The following is a 22033-nucleotide window of genomic DNA, read 5'->3' on the forward strand; positions in this document are numbered from 1 at the left end:
GCCTAAATTGTAATTTCTATAGGGAAACAAATATGGTTTCCCAAAGATTCTTTATCCTGATTATTGCTCTGCTGCTCCCTCATTCATCAATAGGTAGTAGCACAGCTTTCCAACTCCTGGTGGATGGAGCCTATGAATTGTTACCCTATCGATATTTGTACCAGCCCATTTGTGAACAGAATCACCCTAATAGCTCACATGTTCATAGTATATTTTCATAGATGCTTCCTCAATTAATTTTCATTAGTCCGGAAAGTCTGGGAAGATAGAAATTTATCATTCCCGTTTTACAGAGGAGGAAAATGAGGCTCAAATTGGCTATATCCTTAACCAAAATCACGGAACAAGTCACGTAAATAATAAGGCCACCAGGTCTTCTGCCTCAAAATTGTAATAGGAAGCACTTGGTAAGGTTAGGATCAGTTTTTCTATTGTTTTATTATTACTTTTTAAATTCTGACAACATGTAGCATAAAATTGGGTATAAAGATATTACTCTTAATAAATGTAGACGGCAGAACATTTTCTCCTCATGATGTTTGTTTCACTGTTTTCTTCATTCTTTGTATATCTTGCACTGCTTTTAGTCAATTACTCTCTCATCTCCAGCTGATTTTATATTCACTCATGTACTTTAAGTACTGGAAGGTATAATGATATTTATATTTGTATAACACCTTGTATTTATAAAGAACATTGATCTATGTCAACTCACCTGATATGTCTGATTCTTTTAACATTCCTGTGAAGTAGCTATTGTTCTTAGTTTCCCGATGAGGAAATAGAGACTCAGAGAGCTTAAGTTTCTACTTTACCATCATGTAGCTAGTGGCCTGGAACAAGCTGTGTAACTGAGATTTGAATTTAGATGTTTTTAAACTCTACAGTGTTCATTTTCTTTTGCTGACGTTGTCTCTCACCAGCCCATCAAAATGCAAGACATGATATACCAGAGACCACAGGCTTTGCAGGCTCATTCGCCTGTCCCCAGCTGTCTCCTGGCCAGGATACCTCCTCATTGGGAAATTATCAAATTGTGCATCAGTAATCATGAATGGAAGACAATATTTTTATGTCTTAGTCTAATTTTATCACAGAATAGTGCTTTATGCCATGAAAATATGAGTCTAACACTTTTATAACACTGGATTTGATGCTGATATGCTTTGTTGAGGACTTTCTGCAAATGAAATGCCTGCTTGAGAATAAACAAGTTCCCCACTGCTTGGAATAATCAAACAATGGATACATAACCACATAGTGATGTGATAGAAAGGAGTAATGTATCATGTCTGTAGTTAGGTTTGATTAGACCATAGGTCATTTCCATAAGGTTTACTGAGGTTGTCTTTGATTCATACAGATTAGGAAAACAAAACAAAACTCTGGCATATATATTGTATATATTAGGCATATATATTGGTGTATGACTACCATAATTGTAAATGACAAATAAACCACAGAAACCATACTTCTTATGACCTAGATTTTCTCAAGCATTAATCCTTTCACAAAACTTTCCTTTCAGAAAACCAAATTCTTCTTTTTTCTGGGTACTCAACACAAGGCTGGCTTCAGGACTGTGCAACCTGTGCAGTTTCATTGGACACCATCCTCAGAGGGCCCTGTGCTTGGTTTAATGCTCTGCTGTCATCATCCTAAAATTTCTTAATAATTTTATTCTTGACCGTGTGTTTTATAGCTGAAGTCCAGTGGGACGGTAAAGCAAGGATGTACAGGAGAACTATACACAATAATGCACGTTCACTGTCGCTTACTGACCATTTGCATATAGTGTTTGCGTTGCCTCATGAGCACAGGATTCCAATGCATCCTCCATGTGTACGAATTCAGTGAGACTCAGAGCAAGTACAAGACAAATGTGTTACATCTATGACGAAGGGATGGGGTCACTGACAACCTTAAGAGACCACCTTGGGGTACCCTTTGAACCTGAACTTGCTTTGAAAGCAGAAGGCAGTGATGTTCTAAGAAACATAAATGACAAAGAAACACTACCATATCATTTCTTACTCATGTTACTTCCTTATATTACCTAACCACTTACACTGAAAATGATGATGTGAAAGGAAAGGGAAAGATAGGGTGACCCAGGATGACTTTTCCTTTTGATTCTTCTTATTCACTAGTAAGCTAAAGATAGAGTGTTGGCAGAATGTATCAAGAAGTGAAATAAAAGGAGTTGAGTTTGTTTTGTACAATATTTCCATTGTTCTGCTCAGACCAAAATACATATAATTATACAAGCTATAAAAAACAAATTAAATTTAGTGCATTTAGTGATTTCACATATGAATTTTAAATACTCATATTTGCATCACAAGATGCATAATACAAGGATGAATGACAAAACTCATGTTAATAATTGAAATTTTTCATTCTTAGAATGACATTCAAAATCAAATAAAAAACACCATGGCAAATTGAGACAGAGACCATAAGAGAAGGGTAAACACTTCATATTTTAGTTTCTTTAACAGCACTTTTTTCCCTGCTTCTTAAACAAGGATTCCCCATTTTCATTTTGAACAGGGTTCTGTTAATTATGTAATCAGTCCTGTGGCTAGCATTCATTTCTCAGTCTTGATAATAGGTATAGCAAGTGACTGAGTTCCAGCCAATACAATATGAGAGAAAGGGATGTGTGCCACTTTAGATTCATAGAACTTGCACACATGAAACATTAATTTCCCCTAATGGCTTATCAAAGTCTGAGGAGACCTAGGAAAGCATGTGTTGATGATGACAAAGCATCTGTTTGTCTGGATTCCTAAATGGCTGTGTGGTATCAAGTCTTCCAGCTGATATGGAAACTCTTTGGATTGTATTCATAGTATACATGAATAATAAACACATTCATTTGTGTTTTAGTCTGTGTATAATTCTGGCTTTATGTGTTGGTATATAGTAACTGTCTGAAGTACAATGCTCTTGCCTGTCTCTAAACTTGTATTCCATTTTTTTTGCCCCTACAGTGAAGTTGATAGGTACAACATACAATTTTCTGATGGTATTTGATTTTTATATTCCTTTTCTCTCTAATCAAAGTGGCTTAGGACTAGAGACTATCTCTAGTGCCTTATGGCATTTACCATTTCTGTTCATTCCATCCAATATCATGCTGGTCTACTATATTGAGAACATCAAGTCAACGTGACTTGGAGAGTAGAGAGTACACTTTATAATCTTTTAGAAACCTGTACAATAATAAAGTGGTCTAGAGCAAATGAAAACATCTTTTAAAAGATAAACTTATTGTTCTTTACCTTCAGCCATTAGGAATGAGGTATAAAAGCTTATACCTTTAATCCCAGTGTACAGTATTACATTAGTTTCAGGTGTACAATATAATGATTCAACAGTTCTATACATTATACAGTACTCATCCTGACAAGTGTACTCTTAATCCTTTTCCTTTTCACCTATTTAACCCATCCCTCCACCACCTCCCCACTGGTAACCATGAGTTTGTTCTCTATAGTTAAGAGTCTGTTTTTTGATTTCTCTTTCTTTGTTCACTTGTTTTGTTTCTTAAATTCCACATAGGAGTGAAGTCACATAGTATTTGTCTTCCTCTGACTGACTTATTCCCTTAGCATTGTACACTGTAGCTCCATCCATATTGTTGCAAATGGCAAAATTCCATTCTTTTTTATGGCTGTGTAGTATTCCATTGAATATATACACCATGTCTTCTTTATCTATTCATCTGTTGGTGAACACTTGGGCTCTTTCTATTATTTGGATATTGTAAATAATGCTACAGTAAACATAGGAGTGCATATATCTTTTCAAATTAGTCTTTTTTTGTATTCCTTGGGTAAATACTCAGCAGTTAAAGTACTGGATCATAGGGTAGTTCTATCTTTAACTTTTTGAGGAATCTCTACTGTTTTCCACAGTGGCTGCACCAGTTTATTTCTATTTGCATTCCCACCATCAGTGCACAAAGGTACCTTTTTCTTTTTCTCTGCATTCTTACCACACTTGTTGTTTATTATCTTTTTTTTTTTTTTAAATTTTAGTCATTCTGATAGGTGTGAGGTGATATCTCATGGTAGTTTTGATTTGCATTTCCCAGGTGATGAGTGACATTGACCAGCTTTTCATGTGTCTGTTGGCAACTGTATGTCTTCTTTGGAGACATATCTGTTCATGTCTTCTGCCCATTTTTAATTTCATTGTTTATTTTTGGGGGTGTTGAGTTGTGTAAGTTCTTTATTATTCGTGTGTGTGTGTGTGTGTGTGTGTGTGTGTGTGTAAGTTCTTTATGTATGTTGGATACTAATCCTTTATCAGATATGTCACTTCCAAACATCCTTTCCCGTTCAGTTGGTTGTCTTTTGTATTTGCTGGTTATTTCCATTCTGTACAGAAGCTTTTTATTTTGATGTAGTTCAAGTAGTTTAATTTTGTTTTTGTTTCCCTTCCCTCAGGGGACATATCTAGAAAAATGTTGCTATAGCTGATATCAGAGAAATTACTGCCTGTACTCTCCTCTAGGATTTTTATAGTTTTGGGTCTCACATTTAGAGCTTTAATCTATTTGAGTTTTATTTATTTATTTGTTTGTTTGTTTGTTGGTTTTTGTGTATGGTGTAAAAAAGTGGTCCAGTTTTATTCTTTTGCATGTTGCTGTCCAGTTTTCCTAGCACCATTTGTTGAAGAGACTCTCTTAGTCCCATTGCATATTTTTGCCTCCTTTGTTGGAGATTAATTAACCATATAATCATGCATCTATTTCTGGGTCTATGTTCTCTTCCATTGATCCATGCATCTGTTTTTGTGCTAGTTCCACACTGTTTTGTTTACTATAGCTTTGTAGTATATTTTGAAATCTGGGAATGTGATCCCTTCAGTTTTGTTCTTCTTTCTCAAGATTCCTTTGGTTTTTCAAGGTCTTTTGTGGTTCCATACAAATTTTAGGATTGTTTGTTTTAGTTATGTGAAGAATGTTGTTGCTATTTTGATAAGGATTCCATTAAATCTACAGGTTGCTTTGAGTAGTATGGACATTTTCACAATATTTGCTTTTTCAGTCCATGACTATGGAATGTCTTTACATTTGTTTGTGTTGCCTTCAATTTCTCTCATCAATGTTTTATTTTATTTTTAATTTTTTAATTTATTTATTATTATGAGAGAGAGAGCACAAGCATAGGAGGGGCAGAGAGAGAGAGAGAGAGAGAGAGAGAGAGAGAGAAAGAGAATGAATCCCAAGCAGGCTCTGCACTGTCAGCACGGAGCCCAGTGAGATCTGTGAGATCATGACCTGAGCTGAAACCAAGAGTTGGATGCTTAACCTATTGAGCCATCCAGGCACCCCTCATCAATGTTCTATAGCTTACAGAGGATAGGTCTTTCACCTTCTTGGTTGAGTTAATTCCTAGGTATTTTATTATCTTTAGTGCTATTATAAATGGAATTGTTTTCTTAATTTCTCATTCTGCTGCTTGATTATTGGTGTATAGAAATGCAACAGATTTCTGTATATTGATTTTGTATTTTATGACATTACTGAATTCATTGATATGTTATAGTAGTTTTTTCACAGACTCTTTAGGGCTTTCTGTATATAGTTTCATATCATCTGCAAATAGTGAATATTTTACATCTTTATTACCAATTTGGATGCCTTTTATTTCTTTTTATTGTATGATTCCTGTGGCTAAGACTTCCAGTACCGTGTTGAAAGGAAACTGGTGAGAGTGGACATCTTTGTCTTGTTCCTGACCTTAGGAGAAAGGCTCTCAGTTTTTCACCATTGAGTATATGTTAGCCATGAGATTTTCGTATATGGCCTCTAAAATGTTGATGTATGTTCCCTGTATTCCTACTTTGTTGAGAGTTTTTAACATGAATGGATGTCTTACTTTGTCAAATGCTTTTTCTGCATCTATTGAAATGATGATATGGTTTTTATCCTTTCTTTTGTTGATACAATGTGTCACGTTGATTGATTTATGAATTTTGAACCACTTTTGCATCCCAGGAATAAATCCCACTTGATTGTGGTGAATGATTTTTTTTAATGTATTGTTGGATTTAGTTTGCTAATATTTTGTTGAGGATTTTTACATCTGTGTTAATCAGACATACTGACCTGTAGTTTCCTTTTGTTGGAGTGTCCTTCTGGTTTTGGTATAGGGTAATGCTATCCTCATAGAATGATTTCTGATGTTTTTATCCCTCTTATATTTTTGGAATAGTTTGAGAAGAATAGATATTAATTCTTCTTTAAAAGTTTAGTAGAATTCACTTGTGAAGCCATCTGGTCCTGGACTTTTGTTTGTTGGGAAGTTTTTGATTACTGATTCAGTTTATTGCTGGTAATCAGTCTGTTCAAATTTTCTACTTATTCCTTAGTTTTGTAAAGTTATATGGTTTTATAAATTTATCTGTTTCTTCTAGGTTGTCCAATTTGTTGGCATATAATTTTTCATAATATTCAGTTAGAATCTTTTGCATTTATGTGGTGTTAGTTATTTCTCCTGTTTCATTTCTGATATTGTTTAATTGAGTCCTTTCTCTCTCTCTCTCTCTGTCTCGCTTTGATGAGTTTGAATAGATGTCTATCAATTTTGGTGATCTTTTCAAAGAAACAGTTCCTGGTTTCATTGATTTGTTCTATTATTTTAGTTTCTGTATCATTTATTTTTGCTCCCACATTTATTATTTCCTTTCTTCTTCTGCTTTTGGGTTTTGTTTGTTCTTTTTCTAGCATCTTAGGCATAAAGTTAGGTTATTTGAGTATTGTTTCCTGAGGTAGGCCTGTATTGCTATAAACTTCCCTCTTATAACAACTTTTGTGGCATCCCAAAGGTTTTGGACCACTATGTTTTTTGTTTTTGTTTTTTTTTTAATTTTTTTTTTCAACATTTATTTATTTTTGGGACAGAGAGAGACAGAGCGTGAACAGGGGAGGGGCAGAGAGAGAGGGAGACACAGAATCGGAAACAGGCTCCAGGCTCTGAGCCATCAGCCCAGAGCCCGACGCAGGGCTCGAACTCACGGATCGCGAGATCGTGACCTGGCTGAAGTCGACGCTTAACCGACTGCGCCACCCAGGCGCCCCTGGACCACTATGTTTTAATTTCCATTTGTCTTCATGTATTTTTTTCAATTTTTTTTAACGTTTTATTTATTTTTGAGACAGGGAGAGACAGAGCATGAACAGGGGAGGGTCAGAGAGAGAGGGAGACACAGAATCTGAAACAGGCTCCAGGCTCTGAGCTGTCAGCACAGAGCTCGACACGGGGCTTGAACTCACGGACCGCGAGATCATGATCTGAGCCGAAGTCGGCCGCTTAACCAACTGAGCCACCCAGGCGCCCATGTCCTCATGTATTTTTTGATTGCCTCTTTGATTTCTAAGTTGACCCACTCATTGTTTAGTAGCATGTTATTTAACCTCCATGTATTTGTGTGTTTTCCAGAGTCTGTCTTGTGGTTGATTTCTATTTTCACATAATTGTGGTAAGAAATGATGACTTCAGTCTTTTTGAATTTATTAAGACTTTTTTTGTGGCCTAATATGTGTCTTTCCTGGAGAATGTTTCATTTGCACTTGAGGAGAATTTATATAGTGCTGTTTTTAGGTGGAATGTTCTGAATATATCTGTTAAATTCATCTGGTTCAATGTGTCATTCAAAACCACTCCTCCCTTACTTGATTTTCTGTTTGGATGATCTATCTATTGATGTAAGTGGGGTATTAAAGTCCCCTACTATTATTGAATTACTATCAATTAATGCCTTTATGTTTGTTATTAGTTGCTTTATGTATTTGGGTGCTCCCATGTTGGCTGCATAAGTATTTGCAATTATTATATCTTATTGTTGGATTGTTCCCTTTATGATTATATAGTGTCCTTCTTTATCTCTTATTACAGTCTTTGTTTTAAAGTCTATTTTATATCGTATAAATGTTGCTACCCTGGCTTTCTTTTCACACCCATTTGCATGATAAATGCTTTCCCATCCCTTTACTTTCAATCTGCTTGTGTCTTTTGATATGAAATATGTCTTTTGTAGGCAGCATATCGATGGTTCTTGGCTTTATTTATTTATTTATTTATTTTTGTATTCTTTCCATCACCCTATCTTTTGATTGAAAGATTTGTCCATTTACATTGACAGTAATCATTTGATAGTTATGTCCTTATTGGCATTTTGTTATTCGTTTTATAATTGTTTTTATAGTTCTTTTCTGTACCCTTCTTCTCTTGTTCTTCTCTCACAGTTTGCTGGATTTCTTTAATGATATACTTGCATTCCTTTCTGTTTATTCTTTGCATATCTATTGCTGGTTTTTGATTTGTGGTTACCATTAGGTTTGTATATAATATCTTCTGCATATAACAGTCTATGTTAAGTTGATGTTTTCTTAGGTTTGAACCCATTCTTTACTCCTCTTCCCCTCACATTTTAGGTATATGTTATCATAGTTTATATCCTTTTATGTTGTGAAACTCTTAACTGATTTTTATAGATACACACTTTTGTGTTTCCTACTTTTCTTACTCCTACTTATGATCTTCCCTTTCCACTCAAAGAGTCCCCATTAACATTTCTTGTAGCGTTGGCCTAATGGTCATGAATTCCTTTAAATTTTGTTTGCCTGGAAAACTATTTATCTCTCCATGTATTCTGACAGATAGCCTTGTTTGGTATACTATTCTTGGCTCCACTTTTTTTTTTTTTTTTAACTTTTGGCACTTTGAATATATCATGCCACTCCCTTTGGCCTGCAAAGTTTCTTTTGTAAAATCAGCTTATAGGCATATGAGGTTTCCCTTGTATGTAACTGTTTTCTTTTTTCTTTTTTAAAAATGTTTTATTGTTTATTTTTTCAGAGAGAGAGGCAGAGCATGAACAGGGAGGGGCAGACACACACAAACACACCGACACACACAGAACCCGAAGCAGCTCCAGGCTCCGAGCTGTCAGCACAGAGCCTGATGCAAGGCTTGAACTCACGAACCGTGAGATCATGACCTGAGCTGAAGTCAGACACTCAACTGACTGAGCCACCCAGGTGCCCCAACTCTTTTCTTTTCTCTTGCTGCTTTAAAATTTTTCTTTATCATTACATTTGCAATTTTAATTACTTTGTGTCTTAATGTGGGCCTCTTTGGGTTGATTTTGTTAGAGGATCTCTGTGCCTCTTGGACCTAGATTTCTGTTTCCTTCCCAAGATTCAGGGAATTTTCAGTTATTTCTTTAAATATGTTTTGTGGCCTTTTTTCTCTCTATATTTCTTCTGTGATTCCTTGATGCAAATGTTATTAAGCTCGATGGTGTTGCTGAGTTCCCTAAGTCTATTTTCATTTATTATTCTTTTTTCTCTCTCTTCTTCAGACTGATTGCTTTCCATTAGTTTGTTCCCAGGTAATGATCTGTTCTTGTGCTTTCTCTAGTCTAGTATTTATTTCATATAGTGTATTTTTAATTTCATTTATTGACTTCTTCATCTCTGGTTCATTTTTATGTGTTCTCTTTGTTAAGAGTCTCAGTGAGGTCCTCCACTCTTTTCTTAATTCCAGTGAGTATCTGTATGACCATTACTTTTTTTTTCTTTTGTTTTAGGGAGAGAGGGAGAGAGAGCAAGAGAGAGAGAGAGCGAGAGAGAGCAAGCCGGGGATATGGGCAGAGGGAGGAAGAGAGAATCTCAAATAGGCTCCATACTCAATGTGGAGCCCAATGTGGGGCTCAATTCCACAATCCTGGGATAATGACCTGAGCCAAAATCAAGAGTTGGATGCTCAACCAACTGAACTACCCAGACAGCCCTATGACCATTACTTTAAATCTCTGTCAGGAATATTACTTGTCTCTGTTTTGTTTAGTTCTCCTGCTGTAATTTTGTTCTGTTCTTTCATGTGGGCCATATTTCTCTATGTACTCACTTTGTCTAACTTTCTGTGTCAGTTTCTTTTTTTGTTTTAAGTTTTATTTTGAGAGAGAGAGAGAAAGAGGGAGGGATGGAGGGAGAGAGAGATTGGGAGAAGGGGCCGAGAGAGAGGGAGAGAGAAAATCCTAAGCAGAACTGTGAAAAACATGAGATCATGACCTGAGCCAAAATCAAGAGTCAGACACTTAAACGACTAAGCCACCCAGGACCCCCCACCCCTTTCTATTTGTTAGGAAAGTCAGCTATGTTTCATGCTCTTGAAAGTAGTGGCCTTATGAAGAGTAGGTCCTGTAGTGTCCATAGTGCAATGTCCTCTAGTCATCAAAACCTGATGCTTTAGGGGAGTCATCTATGTGTGTTCCATGTGTCCAGTTGTTTTGCCTGAGCTACTTTCTCCTTCAGTGCAGTCATCTGCAATGGCCTCTTTACCTGTTTTGAGGTTCCTGTGTTGTTAGCAGGTCAGTCTGGAGCCACCTTGGGTTTAAGTTGAGTTAGACCAGGTGTTTGCCAGAGTTGTGGTATCACAGAACTGCAGGAGAATATGTGGGTAGGCATGCTGCTATAGCAAGGTCTGAGGTGGAGGGAGGGGACCTGTAGCTGCAGGGACCAAGGTAGGCTACGTTGGAGGGGTGGATCCACAGAAGCATGCAGGAGCTGGATGTTAACAAGATTTACCAGGGTCTGCCATGGAATGGGACTGGATCTGAGGCTCAACTGGAGGGGATGTGTCCACAGGAGAACATGGGGGTGGGTTTGAGCTGTTAGCAAGTTAGATAGGGGGTTTTGGCACTGTGTTGGTTCCTACAGGTGTCCATGTATGTAGGCTTGGAAGGCGGAGGGTGGAAATAGTACCTACAAGCTCCTTTTTCCTAGAGAAGTCTCCCAATGACCTCTGCCCCTCCAGATGAGCTCTGAGATTAGCACACAAATCTCCCTCCTGTATTCCCCAGATATTTTTCAAACTGCTGTTTCTATGCTGTGTTTCTGTGAGGCTGTTTATTATGCTGTCTCTTTAAGTGAAGGGACTCAGTTTTCTCTTGCCCTCCCTGCTTTCCCATGAGCCTGCTGATTTTTCAAGTGTCAGATTTTAAGCCCTGATGATTGCAAGAACTCAAGAAACTTGGCCCCTCTGGTTTTAAAAGTGAAATGTTATGAGGATTCATCCTCCCTGTGTAGGCTTCCTGGTGTGAGAGTGTGTTTCTCTCCCATCTGTATGCCTGCAGTGTTTCTTCCTCCCAGGAACAGTGCTGGTGGTCCATTTAGCTCCTGATGTGTACCCGCCCTTCCTATTCTTTTGGATGTAGCCTCTTGTCTGCATTTAGCTGTGGAGAGTTTCTTCTGCCAGTCTTTGGGTCATTTTCTGGGTTATTTACACGTATGTGGCTGTTATCTAAGTATATCCATGGAACAATATGAGCTTAGGGGCCTCCTACTTTGCCATCTTCCCCAGGAGTGTCAAGCTGATAGCATTTTTTGAATTTTAGAAACAGCCTATGTCATACTTGAAAATACTGTTCCAGCTCATTTATGAAGTAACTCAGAAGAGTGTCAGTTTTGAGTCCTATCCAGAGCAACAGATGGCTTTCCAACAAGGTAAGAGAAGTTCTGCCTTTTGGACCACAAGACCTAGTAGATCCAATGGTACTAAAGGTGTTGGCCTCAGATGAGGAGGCTGAGTGCAATTTTTGGCAATGCCTGAGGAAATTCATAGCACACACTGATGAGTTCTAGAGCAAGAGCATGTCATTTATGGCAAGAACTAATCACTGTTCAAAATGTGGTTCCTGTTGTGCTGTTGGGTCTTAATAGAGACCAAATACTTGATCACCGAATGTTAAGTGACTGTGTAGCTGGAGTTTCCTGTTAAAAATATTGTCAGAACAAATCATGAGTTTGGATAGGCAGAGTCCATTGTCTGACACAAGTGATAATTAGTGCTCAGGCCTAAGCAGGTCTGGAAAATGTGGTGATTTACTTGAATAGGTAGCATAGAATCCATAGCTATCTGCATCTGTTGCATTGACATCTCTCCCTTAGCTTATGTTTGTAGCCTGTCAGGCTCTCTATGGCCTGAAGGAAAAGTAACCAATCTGGGCTTTACACATTATTCCTTGCCTTGTGCAATAAATTTCCTTGTTTGTGGCCCAGGAGTTAGATCTTCTACCTATATCTATGAAACTGCAGCAGAACTCAAATCAAATACTAGATCCAATAATATATATAATATATAATATAATATATTATATAATATAAAATATATGTTATATAATAACATATAATATATATAATATGTATATGTAATGTGTGTATGTGTACCTACATATTTGCAAATATATGTAATAAGTATTTGTATATATGTATATACACAGACATGATTATCTCTAGATTATAATGTCACAAGTATTAATTTCCATCATTTTAGTCTTATTTTCACAATTTACATATTATTTGCAATCAAGAATAAAGCAATAAGTATACTTCTTTTAAAAGTTCTTTTTAATTTATTAAAAAGAGAGAATTTGTTAAAAAAGAGAGGGAGAACATGCGAGTGAGAAACAGAGTGCTCTGCACCCACTCAGATGTGAAAAACAATGGTGAAGGGAACTTCTCTTAGTGGGCAGAGCATTGAAGTTACCTGGCCATCAACTTTCTGTTGAGGGATGGTCCAAGGTATGGAAATAATAACATATTCATGGGAAGTAGCAAATGACTCAGCTAGTTGGTCAGCAGCCTAGAAAGAGGAAGATACATGTCAATCAGATCTAGGGAAGAGGTGAATGCATGGACCTATAGGAGTGGACACAAAATGTGTGGATCTTTGTGTTTCATGAAAATGTCCATTGGAGATTGTGCAGGCAGATTCTAAGATGGCCCCAGTGATATCTGTCTCCTGTTATCAATGTCCTGTATAATCCCCTTCTCTTTACTGTGGGCTGGCCTGGCTACTATATCTAGCTAGTATATTGTGGCAAAGGTGATACAGTGTCACTTAAAGATGATGTCACATAAGAAAATTACTTCCATCTTACTAGCAGTTTCTCTCTATCTTGCTGGTTTTGATAAAGCAAATTACCATAGTGGGGGGGGGGTGGCATGTGGCAAGAAACTGAAGGCAGTCTCTCACCAACAGCCAACAAGGAATCAAGACCATCTGTGTGACTACTGCAAGGAATTGAGTCCTACCAACAACCACTAGGGCTTGGAGACATACCCTTCTCTATTTGTGCCTTCACATGAGCTTCCTGCCCTGGCAGAGACCTTGTTGCAGAGGACCCATGTAAGCAGTGTCCAAATACCTAACTCACAGAAGCTGAAATAATAAATGTATATTGTTTTAAATTGCGAAGTTTGGGGGATTATTTGTTACACAGCAATCAATAACTAATACAGAGAACATATATCACTTGAAACATTGAAAAACTGTGTGGATAGGATGACTCTTCCTGGTAATGCCAGCCAGCTTCTGTCCTTAGCCACCCAAAAGTGCACAATGGGTCAGTGATAGAGTAGTCAGAGTGCTACAGATGGAAAATATGCTCCCTCTCATGACAGTTCACCTAACACTACTGGTGCTTGATGTCTGACCTGTCACAGCAGAGGTGAAGCTGAGCCTTCATATGGTACTGTCCCTAAGGGACGCCAAACAGCTACTCAAGCCATTTGAGTTGAGAGTGCTGAATTACATGCCTATGCCTTGCATTCAGAGTTTTTAAGTCAAAGATTATGAGCGTTTTCTATAAAACTTAGCTAATAGCAAGACTAATTACTAAGTATACCTCCTACTTATTATATTCATCCTTTGTTCCCTGAAACTTTGCTATTAAAATGTTTTGGCCTCTTAACTTTTACTGACAGATTGGCCCTATAATTGGAATCACTTTCCTAAAGGCATCACAGAATTGCTATTCCTTCAATTTAATTAAGCAACTATGAAATCCCAGCAACTGTAATTAAGGAGGAGTACAAATACAATGATTTGGATTGAAAGAACCTAGGAGAATGGATAGAATGTGATTTTGTCATAATCATACAGACCTCTCTGGAGTACTGGCTATTGATTTATTCTACTCAGTGAAGAGCAATACTTTGTTCTTTTGTGGCCATTACCCTAAGCAAAACCCTTATGAAACCAGCTAGGTGTACAAGTATTATTTCTGATTCTAAGGCTGAAGAATTTAACTTTGAAAGCCCTATGTTAGAGGCTAAAGGCTATCTATGTAATTCTAGAGCTGATAATAGATTATAGGACTCTAGTTCCTCACCATTAGTCACATTGCTTTCACCCTCAGTTTATTCACCATCAATTCCCATTGATATAGGCACTATACAAAACATACATCAAAATGGGACCTTGTTCTCAAGGACCTACCTTGGCAGCATGTAGAATCTATATCAAATAAATTGCAGAGATCATTTTCCATATCATCTGGGTCCTAAGGCTCTGTTCCTTATTTTTGTTTCTTTATACTTAACAATGAAAACAGCAGCTTCAAATGCTTTCAGGAATAGAGCATTAAAAATTAATTAATACCTATTATTCACAAAACACTAGGTTAGAGATACATAAAATGTGAAATCTTCCCACAAGAAAGTTTTAGGCAAGCCAGTAAACTAGTACAATAGAAGACAGGATGAAGTAGGTTTTGTTAGAATCCCTTCCCAGAGTCTCCAGAAAGACAGAAACATGACAGATGAATTAGAGAGCCATAGAAAATGGAAACCATCTTGATGTCTAGAGAACATTTTGATTAGTAGTGACCATATTTTCACTGCCAGTGATGCACTTATTATATTTTTTCTTTTCCTCAGCTCACATTAAAAAAAAAAACTTGCCTATCAAGCAGATTAATTAACAAATGATTAATGAATGCAGTATCATTGCTTGGCAATCGAATACAGCTAAGCAAAACTTGTTTATAGGATGGGGGAATATTTGATGGCCAAGGAGAGTAAGTGGACATGGAAGACAGTGAAGTCATGAGGAGAGAGAGAAAGGGTATTTAAGGAGATAAGACCCCTCAGGAAATGAGAGGGATTCTATACAATGGTTGGAGGTGGCACAGTAAAGATCTCTGAGAGGTGATCCTTTGGGAAAAATGAGAAGATGGTGGAGAGAGAAAAGCATGTTGTCAGGATGAGGGTGACCAAGTGGTAAGGATGGGAGTTAGGGAGGGTGTTCCTCCTAGGGCAGGGAGAGGGACACTGAGGAGGTTAGAGTTAGATGGCCACAATCTCCTCAGGCCAGAAGCAATTCTATTTGAGAAAATGAAGGAGGAAGGGTGTAGGCTAGGGACTCAAAACAAACGGACACGGTCTAGGAAGCTTGTTGACAGACTTGGTACACGAGCATTTAGGGAAAAGAAAAGGGATCAGTGGACCCCATTAGGAGCCTAGCAGAGATGGGCTATTATTCTGAAGCCAATCAACTGAGTACTTTGAGTTTTGTCAACAACCCTGAGCATTCTGGGAGAAGGACTAGAAGATCAGCTGCCTGGGGCCTGGGGAAGGAACAGTTGCTTAATGCTAAGAGTGTAAGAGAATCTGGGGTAAAGCGGAATATTTGCAGGAACTCCAAGTTCTGGAGAGGCATGGTATGAGAAGAGAGTCGGTAGAGTGAAATGACAGGGAGGTGACAAGAAATAGGAATTTCCTATGATGGTAGAGGTTGGGTTCAGAGAGTAGGAGAAATAGAACAGGATGTTGGGGGGATTTACAGCAGACATTTCCTGTCTGAAGGGGGCATGTGTGGGTGCTGGCATGACGTGGAGGTGGAGATCTTTGAGGTTCAGCAAGTTCATGAATTGTGAGCCTAGGGTGCCTTTAGAGGATCATTTACAGGGATGCTGAGGTTGGTCAGGTGGCTGGCATTATAAAGAGACAAATGGACATCTTCTTTCTACTGCAGAGTGATCTTGTGGAAACACTTTTAAACCAGAGTCCTGATTGTACCATAGACCAAGCCTGTGACTTCAGATAAAGGCCTTTTTTTTTCTCCTTTATTTGCTTTCTTTTCCTTTGCTTCATTCCTTTCCTCCCCCCCCCCTTCCTTTCCTCCTTCCTTCTTCTGTTTTCTTTGAAAACATTTTATTTTTGAATACTTTTAAATTTTCAGAAAAATTTAAAAGATGATGCAGAGTTTTCATATACTCATGTCAAATTTACATCTTATATTACATTACATAATATATTTGTCACAATTCTGATCTGATTCTGATACATCATTATTAACTAAAGTCCATACTTTATTCCAGTTTTCTTAGCTCATATCTTATGTCTTTTTTTTTTTTTTTCCTGTTCCAGGATTCTATGCAGGATAATACATTACATTTAATCATCCTGTTTCCTTAGGTTCCTCTTGGCTGTGAGTTTCTCTGACTTTCCTTGTTTCTAATGACCCTGACATTTGTGGAGGCTACTGGTCAGGTATTTTGTCTTCTGTCCCACTACTGGGATTTGTCTGATTTTTTTTTTTTTTTTTCATTATGAGAGTGAGGATTTGGGCTTTGCAAGGAATTCGACAGAATTTAAGTGCCATTGTCAACACATCATATCAAAGGTGCATGCTATCAGTATGTCCTATGTGTGTCACGGTTGATCCTGAGGTAGTTTTTGTCAAGTTTCTATTCTGTAAATTCCCCCCCGCCCCGGTTTCCACACTCAACTCTTTGGAAGGAAATAACTCAGCTCACTCTTAAGTAATGGAAGTTATGTTCCACTTCTGGGAGAGCAGAGTATCTGTATAAATTATCTGGAATCCTTTTTGTTAAAGTTTATTCATTTATTTTGAGAGAGAGAGAGAGAGAAGGGGGAGACAGAGAATCTCAGGCAGGCTCTGTGCCAACAGCACAGAGCCTGATGCAGGGCTTGAACTTACTAACCATGAAATCATGACCTGAGCAGAAATCAAGAGTTAGATGCTTAACTGACTGAGCCACCCAGGCACTCTTGGAATTCTGCACAGGGATATGTGTCTATTCTCTCCTATTTATTTATTTATTTATTTATTTATTTATTTATTTATTTATTATTATTTATTATTCATATCAGCATGAATTAATGGATATTTATTTTATTTTTTGAGTTATAGTCCAATACCACTTTATTGTTTTGCTGAAACTGTTTCCCTTTTGGCTATTAGAAGCTTTTTCAGTGGGTTCCTATGTCCCTTTGACATACCTCCATCATTTTCTGTTGGTTTGTTTGTTTGTTTTGAGCATTTCCTTACTTCCTGGCACTACATTGTGCTACTGATTCACCCAGTATATTTCCTATCCCAATCCTTTCTCCAAGGAGCCCTGGTTCTTTTTATTGGAGAATGGAATTTGAAACTAAGACCTCTGTGTTAAATATACTTATTGCTACTGAATATCAAAATTATTACTGCCGTTTGTATGGACTTTCGTGTGTGAACTGGATCTTATATTCCTCTCCAGCCTTAATTTCATTGATCCTCTCTGTTAATCCTTAGGTTCAGCCTCACTGGCCTTCCTGTCATTATTGGAAGGCCCAGTGCTTCTTCCAGCCACAGTGACTTGTATACTTTTAATTTTTTTTTTCAACGTTTATTTATTTTTGGGACAGAGAGAGACAGAGCATGAACGGGGGAGGGGCAGAGAGAGAGGGAGACACAGAATCAGAAACAGGCTCCAGGCTCTGAGCCATCAGCCCAGAGCCCGACGCGGGGCTCGAACTCACGGACCGCGAGATCGTGACCTGGCTGAAGTCGGACGCTTAACCGACTGTGCCACCCAGGCGCCCCACAGTGACTTGTATACTGTTCTCTGTACTAAATCTTACTGACTTGCTTTACTTCTTAACTATCTTTGCTTCGTTAATTCCTGCTTACTCTTTAAATATCCCCCTTTTAGGGAGTGCTTCCAAAACACCCATTTCAACCCAATTAGACTAATATCCCCTTAGAATACACCTTCATAAGCTCCTGTAATTTTCCTTAAACTTATCATATTTTGCAGTTATGTATCAATTTGTGTAATTATTTTATTAGTGTCTGCTTAAATCAGTAAGCTATAAGAGATTGTATCTATGTTCTCACCATTATATTCACAGCACTGAGCACACCTATAGCACATCTTTTCGCTGCAAAGGTTTACATAGAAAGTTGAAATTCATTAATGCCTGCATGGAACTTAATATATTGATGTAGAATGTCGAACTGGGCATCACTATGTTCCCCTTCAACAGTGTGGTATGATGGAATGTAACAAATGAAAGAGCCAAATTGATCTGATTGTATCTTCCCTCTATTACTTTCTTGCTCTGTGATCTTAGCAAAGTGCCCTATCTTTGCTGAGCCTCAGATTTCTCATTTGTAAAATGGGGATAATAACTTCACCCATAGTTGGGTCAGAGTAAGGAATAAATTCCGTGATATGTATGAAATGTGTAGCACAAATGCTTCACACAGGCAGGTGTTCAATTAAGAGTAGCCATTATTAAGAAGCGTATAGAAACTAGTAAGTAACACAGGATTTGGAGACAGACACATGTGGTTTTTAATTTCTACTACTATTTGCCAGCTATCCCATTTTAGTCACGTTACATGTGCTCTCTAAGCCTCAGTATCCTTAGGTGTAAAATAAGCATACTATCTATTATTGTGAAAGGTTGTTTAGAGGAAGAAGCATAAAAACAGATTGAACCTGCCCCTGCACTCAGAGTATGCTTGTGGGCTGGATGACTTGGATGTCTTCTAAGGGCATGACCAAGGAACACAGGTGTTTGTTGGTGACCTCTGTTTTGTTTAGTGAGACATGCAAATTGAGGGTGAGAAATGGATGGTTTGGTACAATAGAGAGGGTATATTCTAGAGACTGAGCAAGGGTGAGGGGTGGAGAGCAGTGTCAGGGAGATGAGGATCTTGAATGAGGATGTACTTGGGAGAGGGAAGAGGTATTAAGTAGTGATGGTAATAATGTTTTGCCACGTGGTGTAACTTTCTCTTGATTTCCAAAGAAATAGTCCATAACATCTCCATTATTCACTAATTCTTTTGATTGAGAAGGAACACACCAGTGAGTCTGCTCTCAATGTGCACCAGCAATTAAGAGGAGAGATTGCCCAGGGGTCTGGGTTCCAACCCAGATTGCACTAATTCCTTCTAATTTGGGGGTTCTGAGATTCTATATCTGTTCTGGCATATGGATTACTGGAAGAATAGGATGAAATAGAGATCTAGAGAAGCCACTGAAATGTAAATTGATAAATATATGTAAATAAATACTTCTCCTTTAGTACTTACCTGAAGACCCAGAAAATTCAGAATCATAAAATATAGATAGACTGCAGTAAAACATTCTGAAAATTTCCAGCAACTTTCTCACTTGAACTCTGTCTCATGTTCTCAACTTTCCTAACCATCTCCTATCATCAGACTCTCATGAGGGCAGGGCAGTGCCACTCATGTAATCAATCAACAAATATCGATTTAGTGCCCACTGTATGGCAGGAACCAATCTCGTGGCTAGGGATACATCAATGAGCAAGATTTGCAGAGTGTTGATTGAGTTTCCATTCCAGTGTTTGCTAGTGCTAAGTGGGGGCAACAGGCAATAAACAAATAGACAAATGGGCAAGACGGTATAGATTACTAATCATCACTATGCCTGGTACATTAATATATTCCCTGAAACAATGTCTGGCATTTAGTAGGTTCTCAGTAATTATCTGCTGACTAAAATGTGTAAATGCATATTTGAAAAATCATTTCCTCTGAGTTTAATATTCTTCTTTTTTCAACTGATAACAATCTTGAGCTAATATGTTTTAGCTCAAAGATGCATTTTAATAATGTTTTTGTTGTTGTCGTTGTTAATTCTGGACCAGAAAAAACACTGACATGGAGCATTGGTAAAACCAGTGGGAAGTTGTTTGGGGATCAAAAGCTGTGGGTCACCTTTTAGCTTACATTTATTGGGGCACCTTCTCGTTTTGAACTCAGTGTCCATTTTTTTCAAGCAGATGAGGTAATATAGTGTTAGTAATAAGTGAAGAGAATTATAAACTTATTTTATGATAGCTAATTCCGAACTGTTTGAACATCATTCAGGTCATTATTTAATCTGTCTGACACAAGCTTGCCAAAGATTTAATTCAACTATGTAGACAACTCAGATGAATTATTTGCTTAAATGCTTGCTAAGTAAGATTGTAAAAATAAAACCTTAAGGGACCTCTTGAGGAGATCAGATATTTTATAAGGACTTAAGATTCTTGATAAAAATGTAATTCTTTGCAAATTCTCTGTGGGCTCAAATAATAACTATCTTCTAAGACTTCAACTCCGTATAATACTGTGTAGTGCTGAAGAGTGTACAGGGCAAACAAATGGTTTTTGAAAGATATATCTCTTTCTCACTTCCTTTAGACCATAATTTGGCTACTTGATTTAAAAAATTTTTTTTTAATGTTTATTTATTTTTGAGACAGAGAGAGAGCATGAACGGGGGAGGGTCAGAGAGAGAGGGAGACACAGAATCTGAAGCAGGCTCCGGGCTCCGAGCTGTCAGCACAGAGTCCAACGTGGGGCTTGAACTCACGGGCCATGAGATCTTAACCTGAGCTGAAGTTGGACGCTTAACTGACTGTGGCTACTTGATTTTTATAAAAGCAGTAATTGTTAATAAAGGATGTGGCAGAATTTAATCTAGTATTTACGTAATTAAAAAAGTTTGATGATAATACAGCATAATGATAATTGAAAAATAATTCTAATTTTTAGAAAGATAACAGACTATTTGTTTATACTGATTAGTTTCAGTATACTCTAAATTCTGAGGGAGGAGGGAACAAAGCTTGTGTGGCACATGGGACTGAGAATCAGGTATCATCAGCTCTTTCAATAACAAGCTACATTGCTTTGGGTGCATGAAAAAGTTATTTACCTTCTCTGACTCTCCATTCCAAAGCTGCAAAATGTGAGGTATAGAAGGAATGGTACATACTTTCCTTCTAGTTCTAATATTGGATGATTTTTTTGATACTTGAATTTAGTGTTTTAATTGGGGAACTAGGAAAGAACCATTTCTTTAATATAGAAGTAAGAATTTCTGATAAATTAAACACAATATGATATAACTCATTGTGTGTCCTATATCACTGTACTTAAAATATTCTGACTTAATTTAAGCTTTTTCTTCCTCAAATGATTTGCATGCAATTTGTCTTCTGGCTATTAAATACCAATTTAAGTTAGAAACTTCTCATTTTTCAATTCTTATGAATTAATTATCATTCTCAATAAATTATTAGAAAGTAATGACTCAGAAATATAAAAACAGGTCTAAAGTATCTACATAAATTTTCTAGTTTAGCATTTCCCAAAATTGCACAGGATGAGATTTTTGCTGCTAGCCATGAAGGAGAAACTAATCTGGGACTGTGAACAATGAGAACATTGGACAAAATCCATGAAACAATTGTGTTCAGACATTGGACAAGAAAGAGGCTTTGCAGGCTGTGACCCCTAAGAAAAGGGAGACACATGAGGTATATACTGTGATTGCTTTGGTTTTCTGCCTGGGGGCCGTTTAAGAGCCATGGCATGGGCAAAGAAGTAAGGCACGGCATGGTATCTTGCTGAGTTGTGAAATGAGCAATTTCTGGGTGGACTTACTAAAAGATTAGATTCTACAGTAGAAAAGATTGCTGAACTGGAAATCAGTAACAAAAAACCCCAAAGGTAGCATAGTGAGAAAAAAGAATTAAAAATGTTTTTTAACTTGTTTTTAAATGTTTATTTATTTTTTAAAGAAAGCATGAACAAGAGAGGGGCAGAGAGAGAGGGGGTGGGCAGAGGATCTGAAGTAGACTTTGTGCTGGTAGTAGTGAGCCCCATGTGGGGCTCAAACTCACCAACATTGAGATCATGACCTGAGTCAAATCGGACACTCAACAGACTGAGCCATCCAGGTGCCCCAGATTTACAAATTTTAAGAGAGTCTCAGTCATCTGATAGACAATACCAGGGAGTTTAGCTTTGCCAATGTGTAATTGAAATTCAAGGAGGAGGGTGTAGAAAAAAATCTAGTAAAAAACAGTTGAAAAGTTTTCCATATCTGATGAAAACTATAAACACACAAA

General features: G+C 37.5%; 1 long non-coding RNA gene across 2 annotated transcripts in view; it reads left to right on the top strand.

The window, feature by feature from the left end:
* Nucleotides 1-22033, top strand: part of LOC123380445 — a 131154-nt gene that overhangs the window by 103491 nt on the left and 5630 nt on the right. The window contains exons 4-5 of one of the 2 annotated variants that reach the window (XR_006586207.1): nucleotides 11419-11527; nucleotides 13065-13229. The exons of the other annotated variant lie outside the window; for it this stretch is intronic. This is a non-coding gene — a long non-coding RNA (uncharacterized LOC123380445). Of the gene's footprint in view, nucleotides 1-11418; nucleotides 11528-13064; nucleotides 13230-22033 lie in introns of those variants that run through there. 2 annotated transcript variants of the gene reach the window in all.

This window comes from Felis catus, chromosome D1, assembly GCF_018350175.1.
Source record: "Felis catus isolate Fca126 chromosome D1, F.catus_Fca126_mat1.0, whole genome shotgun sequence".
NCBI classification, from domain to species: domain Eukaryota; kingdom Metazoa; phylum Chordata; class Mammalia; order Carnivora; family Felidae; genus Felis; species Felis catus.